Source organism: Myotis lucifugus, unplaced genomic scaffold, assembly GCF_000147115.1.
Source record: "Myotis lucifugus unplaced genomic scaffold, Myoluc2.0 scaffold_211, whole genome shotgun sequence".
Classification (NCBI taxonomy): domain Eukaryota; kingdom Metazoa; phylum Chordata; class Mammalia; order Chiroptera; family Vespertilionidae; genus Myotis; species Myotis lucifugus.
Window position 1 is genome coordinate 1,422,740 of NW_005871259.1, and position 16,675 is coordinate 1,439,414.

General features: G+C 54.9%; 1 protein-coding gene across 5 annotated transcripts in view; it reads left to right on the forward strand.

The window, feature by feature from the left end:
• The first annotated feature begins 4,077 nt into the window (after nucleotides 1-4,077).
• MEF2D (myocyte enhancer factor 2D) overlaps nucleotides 4,078-16,675 on the forward strand; it is a 33,618-nt gene continuing 21,020 nt past the window's right edge. For 2 of the 5 annotated variants that reach the window (XM_023761637.1, XM_006097792.3), the window contains exon 1: nucleotides 4,081-4,411. The gene's annotated coding sequence lies outside the window, so the exon portion shown is untranslated. Of the gene's footprint in view, nucleotides 4,412-15,891; nucleotides 16,012-16,675 lie in introns of all 5 variants that reach the window. The other 3 variants (XM_023761636.1, XM_023761635.1, XM_006097793.3) reach the window with 3 other exon arrangements.

Genomic DNA, 16,675 nt, shown 5'->3' on the forward strand with positions numbered 1-16,675 from the left:
CAAATACAGGTGTTCAATGCAGTTTTTGTAACTTTAACCTAGGTGCAGTTACACAGATCCATATAACAGATATTTGCTGAGCGCGGTCCATGCCAGGCCCTGCAAAGCCCCGAAGACCCAAATTTGAGTTAAACGGCTGCCCTCAAGATGCTCAAGATCTCGTGAAGAAGAATAAGTTAAAAATCAAAACTAGTACAATATGGTGTGTACTGATGGGGTAGACACACAGAGTAGGGAGCGCTATGCACAGGTGGAGGCACAGGTGGACACGCAAGTCCACATGAAGAATGTGTACACGGAAGGACCTCCAGTGCGCATGCGGACAGCCCTTTCCCTCACAAGCAAGGTGTGCGATGTGGGGAGAGAGTGGAGCCTTTGCTAGAGTTTATATGGATGGAGGTAGGGGGTGGAGATTGTTCACGTGCTTGTGGGGAAGGCAAGAGGGGTCACCATGCAGCCAGACAGAGGCTTGAACAGCAACAATGGCTCCCCAGAGATAAGGAACAATGGGCAGGAAGAGAAGCAGCTCTTGGGGGTGAGGAAATCTTTCCAGATTAGGTTGAATTAGGGATGCTTGGGGAGGCATTAATAAAAGATGCCATTTAGACTTATGAAGAGGATACTGTACAGAGGAGTTTACACACACTTTGTACGACTTTGATGGATGTCTTTCTGACTCCTGGGGGGAGGGGGGTGTTTATAGCAACTTTGGGCTGTTAGATGACTTTTCTCTAGGAAAGATGGGTTGGTAGCCAGAGAAGAAGGAAAAATGAGACCCAAGCTTCTGAGCCTGCTCAGACATTTTTCGCCTAGAGCAGCGGTTCTCAACCTGTGGGTCTCGACCCCTTGGGGGGTCAAACGACCCTTTCACAGGGGTCGCCTAAGGCCATCTGAAAACACATATATAATTACATATTGTTTTTTTTAATTAATCACTATGCTTTAATTATGTTCAATTTGTAACAATGAAATTGGGGGTCACCACAACATGAGGAACTGTATTAAAGGGTCGCGGCATTAGGAAGGTTGAGAACCACTGGCCTAGAGGATTGTGGGATGGGTAGTCCAGGGGCTAGAAGGAAAAGATGCAGTGAGTCACTTTCAGGAAGTCTTTATTATAATCTGATTTCCCTAGATCCTTTCTTAGTCCTCCCCAGAAATCAAGACCTCATGTTTGTTACTTTTCCTTTCCCATGAAGTTCTCTCTCTCTCTCTCTCTCTCTCCATATATATATATATATATATATATATATATATATATATTTCTATTCCTCATCCTCTCCGAAATTGATAAATTCTATCCCTCAGCCTCTCCTACTCTGTTCTTTAGTGAATTATCATTTCTGCATCTCAGGGCCCAGGAGACTCCATCTTCTTTCCTGAGCAGACCCTTAGTTTCTCCCTCCAGCTCCTGGCCCTTTAATACCCTCCCAGGTGACTCACCTTCCTTCCTCATTCCTTTGTTAAGGACTCAACATTCCAAGGCAGGAGGACCAATTGGCCAATCACAGCCCTGACAAGCCTGCCTGTGGCTTAGATTGGCTGGAACTGTGGTCCTGGGAGGCTCAACAAGTAGATCTATAGAGTTTGGGGAGGGGGTTTCTGGGAATCAGCCCTGGGCAAGAATTTGTTGAAGAGTTGCTAATGTTTTTGATGGAATCCTACTAGTAGAGCTGGGGCTAGAGAGGTATCTGGCTTGCAGAATCTCAAAACTGGAGGCTGGCAAAGAACCCAGCCCTCTAGGTCCCCTGGGGACGTGGCTGCCCCCTGCCCACTTTTTTTTTTTCCCTATGATTTGGGACCCAGTGGTCTGAAGACTGAGTTCCCAGGCCTGTTCCTAAGAAGTCTTTTTCAGCAGCCCTGGATCTCTCCAGTCTCAACATTCTGCTTTCCCGACATCGGAAACAGCCGGAAAATAAACACCCTGATGACTAAACGGTTTCTCCAGCTAGAGCTTGGGGAAGCACTAAAAATAGAGGCCACAAGTGAGGGGAGGTTCCCCACTTGAAGGGGGGGGGGGTGCACTTTCCCATCCTGCTACAGCCACAGCCCCAGGCTGGCACAAGGCTCTGTTCTCAGAGTCCTTGGGGACAGGGCAGATGGGCTTCCCTTGCCTACCCTTTCCTGGCCGGGAAGACTAACATCTTATGGTGCTGGGGCCCCATCTCCCAGATATGATGGGGAACCGAGAAACTGCATTTTGGGACAAAGTGGGACACTTTAAATCAAGTTTCCTGAAGGAGGGGCCAGATGGAAGGGAAACTGAGGCCGAGGAAATAGGAGCCTGCTGGCTCCCTGTCTTAGGACATTTAAGATAAGCCTCCAAACCATATATATATATATATATATATATATATAATATATATGTATATATATAAAATATATATATATGTGTATATATATATTTGATTTCAGAAAGGAAGGGAGAGGAGAGAGACAGAAACGTCAATGATGAGAGAGAATCATTGATCAGCTGCCTCCTGCATGCCCCCCACTGGGGATGGAGCCCACAACATGGGCATATGCTCCATCCTTGACCAGAATCGCACTTGAGACCCTTAAGTCTGCAGGCCGATGCTCTATCCACTGAGCCAAACCAGCTAGGGCAAGCCTCCAAACCTTTTTGCAGAGCAATTCTACTGAGCTTGTCTCGTTTGAGACTTGTATGTGATAATGGGTCTAAAGGGGTCTTTGCAGTCCAGCCCTGGAGTTATTATAATGCAGCATGAACTACTGTTCTAACCAATCTACTTGTGTGAACTAATTTAATCGTCACGCCAAATTTATGAGTTAGGTACTATATACCACCATCTCCAATTTTACCCATGAGGATCATGAGGTACGGAGCAGTTAAGGAATGTGCCTCTGTTCACAATTAATAAATGGCGGAATAAGGCTTTGAACCAAGACAGCTTGACTATTTCCAAGTTGATGCTTCCAGTCACTATGACATGCTGCCTCTCTCTGTACATGCTAGTCTTTTCAGCACTTAACCCAGAATCCGGTTTTTGTCCAGTAAATCGAACCCTGCCAGATAGAAATCAGGGTGTATGAAGAACTGAGTGCCCTTCTGTTCTGCAAGGTTCTTTGAGATCTAAGTCAGATTCCATCATTTCCTCAAGCTCGGGTAAAAAGCAGAACTTAGACGTAGCAGAGATGCTGGAGAGGAAGTCTGACTGGGATGGCACCCACACTCCTGTTGTAGGGCATGTAAAGATTCACCACACCCTGGAGCAACCAGGAATTTTTATTTATTTTATTTTATTTAAAGAGCTACTGCTGCTTCTTTAATAAGAAACTTTTGGGCGTTTCCTGTCCTGTGGGGAAATTAGGGTCCCGCCCCTTTAAATTGCCCCCTTTGGCTGTAAGTGCTCCGTGGCCACAGTCACTGGGGATTAGGTCACTCAAGAACTATGAGCTGTCGCTTTAAATTGCTGGGCGTCTGCCGAGCAGGCCCCGGCAGGGAAGGGGTCTGTCACAGGTAGAGGGAGCAAACGAGCTCCCTAAGTAACCCCCAGAAATGAATGTGTCCCTTTAAGTGAGCTTGGGCACACAGTAAGCGGGGGAGATGGAATCTTTCCTTCACTTAACGTCTACCCTCAATTTATCTATTTAGACTCCCACCTCCCAACTCTCCTGGGGCTTGGGGGGGAGCTGTCGAGTAGCGTGTGTGTCTATGAGTGTGCGCACAGCGCACAGAGCCTCCCGGAAAAGGACCTCCTGAAGCGCATGGTAGCAGCAGCGCTAGGCGGCGGTCCCGCGAGCTCCGAGAGGCCACCTCGACCGCGGGCCGATCCCTTTAAAGGCCTCTGGGTCTCTCCTCCCCACTTCGCCTCGCTCTGTCCCTCCCTCCCTCCCGGCCGGCGGAGGGATCTGCCGCTCTTGGTGCTACAGCCTAGCTTGGTCAAGCGGAGGGGCGGGGGCTGACCCGGCCCGGCCCCGCGGGCCAAGGGAAGCGAGGGGCGGGGCCGCGTCCTCGGTCCCGCCCCTGCTTGGGCCCCGCCCCGTAGACACCACAAGTCCCTCCCATTGGCCTCCCGCCTGTCCATCACCACTGTTTCCCCACCCCTCAAGCTAGGCTGAGCAGTGCCTACGTCGGCCTTGACTCCCAGGGGCTGGAGGAGTTACCTTTGGAGCCCGAAAGGAGGAAGGAAGCAAAATATCAACACAGCGGAGGCGAGTCGGGTATTCGGCCCCGGTCCCCCGCCTGTCCGCCGCCCGCCTGCCCGCCCCCCACGCCCACGACGGGGGTCCAGGCCCCTCGGCGCCGCCCAGAGCCCGCGTGGACGCCAGCCTCATTTATTATTCCCCCGCCCGGAGCTGCGGCTTCCCGGTGTTAAAGATACCCCGGACTAGAAGCGAGAGCTACCCCTTCTCAGCCGTGACACCCCCCTTTTCCCCAGCGGGACCGGTGAGTAGAGAAAAATAATGTGCCTGTCGCTTTAAGAGGCCCCCTCCCCCACTCCGTCTTGGGGTTGAGGTGGAGGGTGGTCCCGACTGTCCCCCTGAAGGGGTGGGATAGGGTGGCCGCCTGGGCCGGGAGAAACTCGCGGAGCGGGCTGTGTTTTCGTGTGGCGTTGGTGGGAGATGACATGGGGGACTGTTTGTGTTCGGGAGTCGGCTGTAGGGGACAAGTGGGGCGGTCTGTGGGGTCGGGGTGGGGACGGGCGGCTGGAGGCGCGCCGGTCTGTCGGGGTCCGGGGGTCCCGGGGGGTCTTCCCGAGGGTCTGGGAAAGGGAGGGCCATCCTCAAGAGGGGCCCTTCCGGGGGACAAGCCGGGAAGCGACTTGAAATTTTAAGAAGCGGCCCCCCCCCCCCCCCCCCCCGCGCCGCCTGTTCCCTCCTCCTTGGCCCGAAATGGTGCAGAAAGGGGCCTGGGAGGGCGGCGGGAGGGTGGGGGCGGGGGGAGCCGCAGCTGTTTGGGAAGCGGGGGAGGGAGGAGGGATGTTGTTCAGATGACACCGGGGTGGTGGGTTGGGGTGTGTGAGCGTGTGTCCGGGCCCGGTTTGCCGGGTGCCTATGGAGTTGGGACGCGGAGTCACCACGGAGGTGGACACGCACGATCCTTCCTTGGGACCTCCTAGCCCGCTTCCGAGACCTCTGATCCGGTTTGTCATCAGCCCCAGCTGGAGAACCCCTGGCCAGAAGTTTGCAGCTGTGCAACATCTGGACGAGAGTGCTCCCGTCTCTCCATCTATGGCCAGCTGATCTGGGCTCAGAGTGGGGGTCTAGGGAATGGGGTGGAGGCTTTTGGGGAGGGAGGGCCAAGGAGACGAAGATGCATCTAGTCTCTCCTTTCCAGGGCCAGCCCCCATCCTGTAAGGTTTGGGTCTTACAGAGATGGGGGGAAGGGCCTCCCTTCCCCAGGGATTCGGACTGCCCTCCTCGAAGCCTCCTGAGGTCTCTCCCCTGGGAGGAGGGCTCCTGGGTGTGAGCAGTCTTGGAGCCACTGGGTAGCTTATCCCAGGTTTGTCCCGAGTGGGAAGCTCTCTGTAAGTCCCCTTAAGTAGTGCGTTGTGGATGGGTTGGGGGAGGGTACAGGGAGTGGATCCTGTGTCCCCTACCCTGTGTCCAGCCTCCCTTTTAAGGTTTCCCTATAGGCCTCGTTTTTTGGGGTGGGGTAGTTGGAGGGTGGCCCTCTCCCTCCCCATCCCCTCAATGGGTCTCCCAGGCATTTCAGGTGCCAGCCTTGACGATGGGAAATTTGCCATCTGGGGCAGTGACCTTGGGCTGCTCTGGCCTGGAGAGAGGAGGGGAGCACAAGATGGAGTGTTTGGAAGTTAGGGAGCTGTCCACCGCCTACTCCCCTCCAAACCCCCAGCAGGGAAATCTCAGTGGTGGAGGAGAACATCAAAAAGGCACATGTCATTGTTCACACATGTCCACCCGCCTGTGGCCAAGGGTCACACCCGCTCCAGGTCTCAGCCTTTCTGTTCCAGCTCCCAGGGCTGCCTGGGAATGAATTTCCTTCCTGTGGTCTCCCAGTGTTGGGCAGGAGGTGGGGGTGGGATGGGATCCGTGTGAGATGGCTGAGGACCCGTTTCTATGAAGTGATTGGGGGACACTGGAGCTTATATATAGCTCTTTCCTCACTTGCCTCAGCACAGGTATTTGCACTCTCGGGTCTCAGTAGTCACATTCTCATTGTAACTTCCCTGTCCCCAACACACCTGGTGTGTGTGTGTGTGTGTGTAACCAAGATCACACAGCAAATCTATGTCAGAACTTTAGTCCAACCGCCACTCTTTCAGGCATGGATGGCTTCACAGTAGCAAGAGACCATAGGAAGGGAGACACAGTTTTTGTTCTTGGAGGCCCTGGTCCAAGGAGAGAAAGAAGCAGGACCCAGTCAGAGAGCATCATAATCCTGGTGTTGGGGGCTGGGGCGGGGTTGGGTATGGGAGGCTGGGCTAGAGCTTCTGTGTGCTGTACCCAATGCCTGGAACGGAGTGATGGAAGGATGGTGAGTGCTGTCCATTGCTCACCCCACTCTGTACCTGCTGCCTTGCACTGGAGGGGCCTGGGCTTCCCAGCTCTGCCTCTCTTGACTACTGGATCCTCTCATCAGCTGGGAGATATAATAGTCTTTCTGGTTGCTGTTATATAATCTCTCTCCAGCAGGTTTTTCTTAAAAAAAAAAAAAAATTCTTCACTGAGTCTTTCTTGGGAGGTGTGATGGGGGGAAAGGTGGCGAGTAGACTCGCAGGTGGGAGACTGGAAGACCAGTAGCAAGGGTGGGGGGCTGGCCCCTGAGCCAGGAAACGGTTTAGACCCTCTTTGATTGTTAACTAGCCCCTCCCACCCTCCTCCTCTGACTCTGCCCTGGGGTGGTCTCCTTTGCTGTGGGTGTTCCTGGTCCTCTGCTCATCCTGTCAATCTTCTCCTTCTGGGCAGCTGGGTCCCCTGCCCTCTCTGGTTGGCACTGGGTCCGGAATCTCCGTGCTTACCTTGGTGCTGGCCTGGTGTGAGTGGGCCGTGTCAAACACATTTCCACCCATTTCTGTATCTCTATGGGGACAACGGGGTCAGGGACAAATGGTTGGGTTTACCATTTTTCTAGTTGTATTTGGAGCCAGGCCCCCTGCTTCTCTGCCCCTCTAGTCCAGAGGGTGGTGGCCTTCCTGGAGAAGATGAGTCAGTGAGGTGGGTAATAGAGGTCTCCACCTCTTGGCCACAAGTCAGAGTTGGGGTTCACCTGGGTCCTGTCAGTTTGTATGAGAATGAGATGTCCTAGAACCCATCCCCAGGGGTTAGGTTCTGGCCTTGTGGCACTAGTGGCAGGTTCTCCCCACCCCTGGGGACCATGGCTGGAACTCTCCAGGCTTTCTGAGGCCAACTGGTTTGAGGCAATTGCCTCCCTTTTACAGGGAAGGAGGAGATGGCGGTGGGGCCGGCATAACCTCAGCATCACTGTAATCACTGGTGGCTTTTATGGGCCAGTCATGGGGTCGGAGTCCGGCCAACTGTCTGTCCTTCTGTCCCAGTTTGGTGACTTACTCATGGGGGGAGGAGGAGGTGTTAGGTGCTAGTTCTGGAAGCTGGACACCTTGCTGTGTTGTGGTTGATGTTGCCCTGTCTGTCCACAATCGCAGCAGGCAGGATGGAACTTAGACCTAAGGAAGAACCTCTAGTTGTTGGAGAGACAGCCGGCTCTAACGTGGCCTGGGAAAAAGGGGATCCTAAAGCACTTTCTTCTTTAGTAGTTCTTGGTGGCTCTGCAGAAAGGCCTTGAACTTTGGCCTAGTGGGAATGGTGCAGTTTGGCTCCTGGAATATTTATTTTCATTTCTCTCCCCCTGCCTGGGGTTGCAAGCATTCTGAGGAGAGTTTGTCCTGGAGCTATGGGATGGGGAGCTTGTGGACCCCTTTCCTCTAGCTGGGGGGCTGGGTGGAGGGTCTGTGCAGACAGATATGCCCAGACGCACCTGGCAGGTCCACAGCATTTAGTGGCACACAGGCATGAAGGTGCGCAGTGCATACACGTGGGTGTGTAGCACCCACGGAGCAGCTGCCGCCCTGTAGGGGGTTGGGGTTGTGAATGGCAAAGATGATTAAAGGATTGGAGACTGGGGATATGGTGGTGGGGGAAGAACTGGAGGTAAGGAGATGAAGGGCATACAAGAACTCTGAAGAGAGAAGGGTTGACTGGAGCATGAGGGATGGAGGTTAGACTACAAATGGGCAGACCTAGAGCATGGCTTGTGCGTTGTGGAGCCCTGGCTGACTTCCATCACTACCCCTTACATCCCTCCCCTCCCCATTTATCCCTCTCTGTGGCCCCGGCTTAGCCTGTCTGTGACCCTCACACTGCTTGTGTGTCCTTGGATAAGGGAGCTTTCCAGATATATAGAGCTTCACCTCGCTTTGTGACCAGAGCACCTGGGTGTCTTGTGGTTTGTCACTGGTTTCTGTTGCCCTCCCCATTCATTCTGTGAGCCCTTCCACTCTGTTGTAGCAAGGTTGTATCTGAGCCCTCAGGCATTTGGGGCAGATTCCTGGCTTGGGTAATCTCCGAGGCCCTTCGCATCTGATTTTTCCTTTCCTGAGGCTGTGGCCACAACCTCCCCTTCCTGGGAGCCTAGCCATGCTTCTGGCCAGGCATGGAGACAGGGGGATGCATTCATGGACTCTGCACAGGACCCTGAGAGTCTGGAAGGGGGGTGGGGGTGGGGCAACGGGGGTGGCTGTCTGATCTCTCTCTTTTGCTGTAGGCTGGGAGGGGAGGGACTTGTCTGGAGCTCTGGCCTGTTGCTGGCCACACCCAGGTGGGACCATATTTACTCATTTAAACTCACCCTCCCAGGAGGCTCTGGGCTCTAGCCTGGTCACTGACCTTGGCTTGGTGCCTCTGGCTGGGTGCTCTGGCCACTCCCTAGGAGTTGGGCCGACCAGGGAAGCATATAGAGAAGGAGCTTTCTTTGCCCCTGGTCAAGAGAGCTTTACCCCCACTCGCCCTAGGTTCCAATATACTTTTGGAGACCAAAAAGCTAAAACTTGTTCGGTCTTTGGGGACGGGAGGAATGAAACTTCCGTTTGTTTTATCCCTGTGTGCCAAGCCCTGTGCTGGGCATGGAAACATATGAAGACTTGTTTATTTCTCTCCACAATTGTTTTTCATAGTTAGGGAGACTGCATCAGAGGTTTCAGTGACTTGCTCAAGCTTTCCCAGTGAGGAGGGTCAAGGGCTTTTGTCTGAGTGTTACGGGAAGGGAGTCTGCCCTGAGGGAGGGAGGTGGAATGGGCGGCCAAGGGAGACCCTGGAGAAGGAGGAGGATGTGCTGAAGGGAAGAGCAGGCCTAGTAGGATTCCCTGGCAGAGGGCAGAGGATTAGTTTGGTGGCTAGTGCAGAGAAGGTGCTTTGTTTCCAGAGAAGGTGTTGTCTTCTGATTGAGTGCCACAGGAGAGAGCCCCCGAAGCCAGTACTTAGAAAGTAGGTGTGTCCTTTTCTCCAGACATCAGGGTTCGCCTGGCCGCGGACTTGCCAGCTAAGGCACCTACCCAGAAAGTGGGGTGGGAGCCGGCGGTGTCCCAGGTAGGGACTTGGTGAATGTGTGTAGGGAGCGGGTGAGCAACTGAAGAGGCCCTGAGGGGACCAACAGGCCTCGGGCTTAGGCCGACCCTGGGGTGGGCTTGGGAAGCTGAGTGCTCCCCAGCCAGTTGTCTCCGGATCTCAGAACCCTTCCACACTTTGCCCCATGAGCTTTCCAAATCCCTCTAGATTCATGTTCTTGATTTCCCTGCTCCCATCCGGCCAACAAGTACTTGGGTTGAGGGTTGGGAGAACAAGAAATAAGAGAGAGCTCAACCCCATTCCTCGGGGAAGACCTACTGTGGTGGGATGTGTGCGGGGAGAAGAGGGCTTGGTCTCTTTTCATGGAGTCTTCCCACTGCAGTTGGACGAAGTAACTGGAAGCAGTGGGATGGGGCAGATGACCTCGAACCTCGAGTTTTTTTCCTTTAAAGCATGCATATGTTATGTACTTGGTGAGGGATAATGGTAGGGGGTAGACCAGGAGAAAGGGCTGATTTTGAAAAGGTGCTTCAGGCCTTTCCATTTACATCTCTCTTGACCTCTGATCCCCTTTCCTCCAGCCCCCACAGCTGCCTGCCTCTCTGCTGACTCCCCTATGCATATGCTGTGGCAGGCCCATGGGGCCCCTGCTGACTGGGTGGGAACAGGTGTCCGGGACCGGCTGCTCTCTCTCGTCTTGCCCACCTGTCAGCCCAGGGGATGGGGAGCTGATGGGGAGGGGAGGGGAGGAACCTCTTGGCCCCCTCACCTGCTCCCTGGGGTGGGGCCCTGGTTATAAAGTGCAGCAGAAGGACTGAGAATAGATCACAGACAGGACTTCCCACTTAGAGGAAGGGTAGCTCCAGATCATAGCAATGGCAGAGAAACCTTGGTAGGCAAGGGTCCTTGCTGGCAGAAATCAGAGGGGGCTTTGCACATGTCTTCATGAAAAAGGGAGAAGCTGGGTATTGGTGAGGCGCATGAATTTGCATAGCTGTGTGCAGGTCCCTTCCCCAGTCCCCCGCCTTCCTGGGCCCCCCTCCATCTGGCTGGGCATCTTAGCCTCACCTGGCACCTTTCCTGAAAGCAGCAAGCTAATCCTGTAAGAGCCGCCTGGCTGGCCTTCTCAGCAGGCCCACGCAGCTGTGCTGCCTGCCCTCCCTTGCCAGGGGCTTAGAGGACTGTCCTTCCGAGTCAGAAGGAGACCCAGGCGCCTCCCTGAGTGGCCCCTTTAAATCCTCTGTGGCTTCCCAGGGTCATGATTTCTCTAGGAGGATTTGCTTTCCCTGATTGGATTGGCCTCTTTCGGGCCCCCTGTCTGTAACTGTAGGTGGACACATCACGTTCATCCTCCACCTTTTATCAGAATTGCTGCTGTCCAGTCTGAGGGCCCAGGCCTCAGAGCCCCTCCCCTCGCTGCTTGCTCTCACTGTCCCAGCCATGGGGCCCTGACTCTTCTTCATCTGCTTCAGTCAGAGGAGCCCTGCCCTGGTTCTGTGGGTGGGAAGAAAGGATCTCACAGCCTTAAATACGGGGACCAACCACTGCCCTGGAAGAGTGCTCCTCTGAGACTGTCTCCTTGCCGCCTGCTTTTCTCCACGTTTTCCTCTTCAGCCTGCTCTTCCTTTGGCCAGGGGCCCACACGCCATAGTTACCCCCTGCCCTCATTTCCATGGGAAGTCCCTCCCCTGGTCTAACCAACAGCCCATCCGCTGCAAAGGCAGGCAGCCAGACCCAGCACTGGTATCACTATGCTCACCCCAACGGCTCTCAGGCTGACCCGCCCCCCAAGGTCCCAGCTGTCACTTTCACTTCTGTCTCCTGAGACCCCAGAGGGAAGTTGGGTGGGGAGGTGGAAGGTGACACACTAACCGTCCCAACTGCCCCCACCTCTCCTCATCTGAGGCTCGGGATGGCCTGGGTCCTGTCTGCCAGGCTCATTTAGATGACGGAAATGCAGCGCAAGGGTTGGCTCTAGTGAGAGGGGTAGTGGTTAGATAGCAGGAAGGGCTTCCCAGGATTGGAGACCACTGATGGACTTCATTGTTTTAGAGGGTATGGCTGAAAGTGTAGATACTATAACTGGACAACCAGAGGTCAGTTTGACCTCTTCCCGCTCCCATTGGTTGGAATGTCATGCCAGGACCTTCATGCCCTCCAGGTGTTACCAGCTGTCCATGCTTGGTTAGGTGGCTCCTAACTAAGCAAATTTGAGCCCTCGAGACTACTGAGAGGCAAAAACTCTGCTCTGGAAAGTCCTCTCGGTGGTCTTGCGTCTCTCTTGCTTGCTGTACTAGCTATTTCCTCTCGCTTGGCACCCTTGGGAATGGATTTTTAAAACAGGGATAGAGGTAGAAGTTTACCACCCACCTCATCCTCCTGCTGCCCAGCCTCTGCACCAAGGAGAATGGAGCTTTTTCCCTGTGGAGCCAGCATCCTTCATCTCATGAATCTTTTCACATTCCTCAGGCTTCCCTGTTTGCTAATTCCTCATAACTACACCTCCCCCCCCCCCCCCCCCCGCATCTCTACCTTGACAGGGACCTGGACAAGACTGGAGGACCCAGTTGGTTGAGAGCTGTAGACAGTACAGGGAAGGGGGGTTATTTATCACTTCATGAATGCTTTCGGGGGGAGAAAGATGGGGCTGGAGGCCTGAAGTACCAGGAACTCCACTTGGGGTCCCTAAGTGCCTAGGTTTGCTGGGTGGCCCAGGACCTGGAATGAAAAGTTGAGTTTGATAGAATAGGTCAGAGACACTAGCAAATCCCCGTGCAAATGAGAGGTAGTGAGTCATTACTGATCGGCCTGCTGGAGTAGAGCATGAAGCAAGACTCAGGCTTGGATTCCAGAATTGGCTCCACTAATGACCATGACCTTTAGCCAGTCACTATTCAGTACCCAGAAGCAGGACCCAAACCCTGGTTCTGATAGGTATACCAGGTGTGTGAGGGGATTGGGATGACTGAAGTTGCCCCCAGGGCCTTGTGTGCCTCTGCTGGCACCTGCCCTGGCAGACCATGAGCCTCTGTTAACCCTTGGCCATCTATTGTGGGGGTTACTGTTCAGAAAGCACCCTCTTTAGCCCCCTCCTTACCCTTTTCTGGCCTCCATATTGCTCTTCCCTCTTTTAAAAAAATTTTTTTAAAATTGATTTCAGAGAGAAAGGGAGAGGGAGAGAGAGTCAGAAATATCAATGATGAAAGAGAATCAGAAATATCAATGATGATAGGCTGCCTCCTGCCTGCCCCCTACTGGGGATCGAGCCCACAACCTGGGCATGTGCCCTTGACTGGAATCGAACCCGGGACTCTTCAGTCCACAGGCCTACGCTCTATCCACTGAGCCAGACCTGCTAGGGCTGCTCTTCCCTCTTAAGCTGGAGAACAATGGACCCAACCAGGCTATCTCTGCTGTTCCCTCTCCATGGAATCACACAGTCCTGACTTTTCTTCCTTTTGGGCCTCTCAGAAGAGCACAGGCCTGAATGTTCAGGCTGGAAGGGCACGTGGACACCTAGTCCACTCCACCCATCCATTGCACTGACCAGTGGGTGAGGCCTGGAGGGAGCAGTGACTTAATTCAGGATCACACAGTACACAGTGACTTAGGGCCAAAGCAGGGACTAGAATTCGGTCCAGAGCCCCCATATTTCCCTGGGATGCTGCCGCCCTACCCTTTTCTACAAGATTCAATCTCCTGTTGCTCCCAGATTCTTCCTGAGATCAGGCTCCGGGAACTTGCAGGGGTTTGGGGGAGGTTCCTAGGAACCAGCCCAGAGGCCACCAGGCAAAGGCCTGAGCTGGGGTGGGAGGTGCTGGCACCGGGGAGGCAGGCTGGCTGCTGCCTCCATAGGGAGACATACAACCTCACAGCTGCCGCAGGAAGGATGAGAGCTAGACTACAGGAAGGACAAGCTAGGGTGGGGAAGCAGCGGAGGAGGCTCAGGAGACAGACCCTCACTGGAGCGGCATCTCCTGGGCAGAGAACAGGATGACCCCATCCCAGGAGATTTGCCAAGGAGAAGGCTGGAAGCCTAGGGTGGGGCAGGGCGAGTTGTCCAGCGGAAACCCTCCAGAGGGAGGGCTTTCAGCCCTGCTCCCACACTGGACGCTCCTCCTGGCAAGTCAGTTCCTGTCCCTTAGGCTGAGGCTGTAATGCCCGGCCTCCATTTGCATTCCTAGGGTGCCTGGGATCTGAGACCACCTCCGCCGCAGGTCCAGCTTCCCTGGACTGGTCCTTCCCCCTTCCCCCAGCCGGCAGCCCGCCCCCAGGTCCCTTGTGGGTGAGTTAAAATTAGCTCAGTGCCCAGGCTAAAAATAGCCCCTGCCCAACCCTGAGGCTGCTGGGCTGGGGGAGGGGAGTTCCCGAGGGAGGGGAAGATGGTGGGAACCGGGTTTGGGTAGTGAGCCTGCCAAACTGAACTCTGAAGGGAGGAGGATCAGGGGTAGGGGCCTGCTTGTGCCTTTGAGAGCAGATCGCCTGTGCCTTTTAGAGTAGATCATATAGAACTCTGGGGTGAACGCAAAGAGACTGCCACGTGGGAAAGGACGGGGGAGACAGAATGGAGCCAGGAGTAGTGGGTGGGGAACAGGCAGGGGTGGGGGAATGGGTGGGTAGGGAGGTGGGGGTGGGGTGAGACTTGGGCTTCCAGGAGGGGCACTGCCTTTGCTCAGACTTGGGAGAGGTAACGCCCCTACTTCAGGACCAGTACAGCGTTTGTGAAGAAAAGGCTCCCTGTCCAGGGCCTCATCTCCTGGTGCTTGGGGGCCGTCACTGGGTTCACCTTCCTACCCACCTTCCAGAGCTCTTCATCATGTGCCTCTGCTTACAGGGAAGCAGTCCCAGCCTGTGGTTGGAGAGGACTGGGAAGGCTGTGAGCCCTGGGCTGGGGTGGGAATGGAGGTGGTACCCAGGGATTGAGAGTGCCCTTGGGCCTGGCGCTCACCTCTGCTCACTCTCAGGACCTGCCTGCCCTTTGGGCGTAATCCAAAGCCTCAGGGGCAGAAATGCTCCCTCTAGCAGGGGAAGGGGGAAGTGGGTCCAATGCAGGCCCCCAAGGGCCCTTTTGCCTCTCCCCGCCCTTGCCCACCTTGCCCAAGGGGGACCTGCCCTTCTCTTGTCTGTCTCTTGGCTGGACTGCAAGTTTTCAGAGCAGGGATGGTGTCCTGGTGAATTATGCCTACGCGCCAGGCCTGACATCAGGGTCTTGTCTCTTGTCTACCCACTTATCTCTGCACCTTCTCCTCTGTCTGCTCCTGCCTCTCCCTCTCTCCTATAGCCCTCTCCTTGTCTGCCTCTGCACCACCCTCAGCCTTCTTTGTGGCCTCTCTGCCTCTCCTCTGTCTCCTTCCCTACAACTGTGTGTCTGTCCCCCTCTGTGTCTGCCTCACCCAGGCCTCCTCCCTCATTAGTGAGCAGGCTGCTTGAGGCCCCCTGACTGTGGGGGTGATGGGTAGATTGCATTGCCACCCCCTCCCCCAGCTCCTGCTGCTTATTTCATGCCCTGCAGCCCAGCCACAGGGAAGGGGCGGGAGGAGGGATGACAGCTGTCTCCAGCGCCTCCTACCTTCCCCTTCAGTCCACAGCCTGCCGCCCTGGGCAGCCCAGGAGGGAGGGATAAAAGGCCCACGTAATGAGAACTGCCTTTCTCACTGTGTGGAAGAGCAGGGTTGAAGCCATATTGCTCTGTGACAGGGGCTGCTCGCTCAGCCTCTCTGGGCATATTTGCCCCATTTGACCAGTGCTGGTGTGGCACCGCTGAAAGCAGGTGCCTTGCATTTTCTCGGAGCCTGTGGGACAGAGGACAGATCTGGGTGGAAGGATGTGGGAGAAGGGGAGGCAGGTACTCCCCTGACACTAGCCATTGGAAGGCACTTCCTTCCGTAGCTCCCCGGGAAGGGCAGTCCTGCTGCAACTGTGCCCCAGGAGACAGCCCTGACCGCTCCCCTGCCCCCATAGGCCCCAGGCCATCCTCACACAGGAACTGAGATAGCATCATTCTGAAACCCCGAGAATAGTTTGAATATTGCTCAGGTACCAGGAGGTGTTACATTGGAGGAGGCTGAGGCCTGCTACTTCTCCCATACCCCCTCCAAACCAAGACCCCCTTTAGGGTACACTTTGCATATTATCTGCACCTCATTTGCATGCTAATATAACCCACGTGTTCCTACTGGGTCTGTAGCACAGCTTGGAAAAATGGCTGTCCATGGGATCCTTCTGGATCTCCCAAGTCTCAGGTCCCCTCAGCCCCTCCTCCTTGCCCAGAATGTTGTCAGATGAGCCTCCCACCCTGCGTCCTCTCTGCTCTCCATTTACAAAGGCTTCTCTGCAGCCCAGCTGCCATCGTTCCTCCCTCTTTGCTCCTTCTGTCTCCAGGGGAAGGCTCTACCAGATCTCTCCCTGCCTCCCCACCCTGAGGAGGTCCACTCTGCCCCATCCTGTCCTGCCAGCACTGCCCCGGAGGGTGAATCAGAAGCAGCTGGAGACCTCCAAAGGGTACTTTTGGTCACACAGATGCTGTCAGCCAAAGAGGTCATAGCTGTGGCCTGAGGTCAGGATTGGGCAGGCCCTGGGGCCATCAGAGCAAGAAGGCCATCCTAGCTACTCCCCCCACCCCCTCCTATCTCCATGGCAGCCCTAAGCCCTCCCAAGCCTTGGGCTCCAGGAGAAGTAGCCCAAAGCCATTTCTTCTGGGAGGGCTTCCTAGAGGAGGAGCAGGTGGGAGAGGAAAAGAGGAATGGGGCCAGGGCAGGCCAGGGAGAAAAGGCTCACATCTGGAGAACAGATGCCAAGGCCTCTGGCTCCTGGAAGTTGGTTAGGTAATTAGGTAGACTGCTAATTAAGGAGGTCCAGGTGTTCATTAAAATGTCGCTAATTGGGTAGGAGGGAAGCTTTGGACAGGATAGGTCTCTATACCTTGGATAGGGTCAGTTTAGGGTCCTCTGTGCCCATTTCGGCTCGGCCCCAGCCACCCCTCTTCCAAAGTCAGGGGTGAGTTCATGTTCTTGTCCCAGAGCTTTCTACGACTCTGCAACAATGTAGAATGAGAGCAGAGAGGAAAGAGGCTGGTACTGGACTTGAGCCTGCTGGTGTAGGGAGGGCTCCTGGCTAGATAGGAGGGAAGGACTGGCCCAAGGTAAGGGTATCGCTTCCTCTGGCA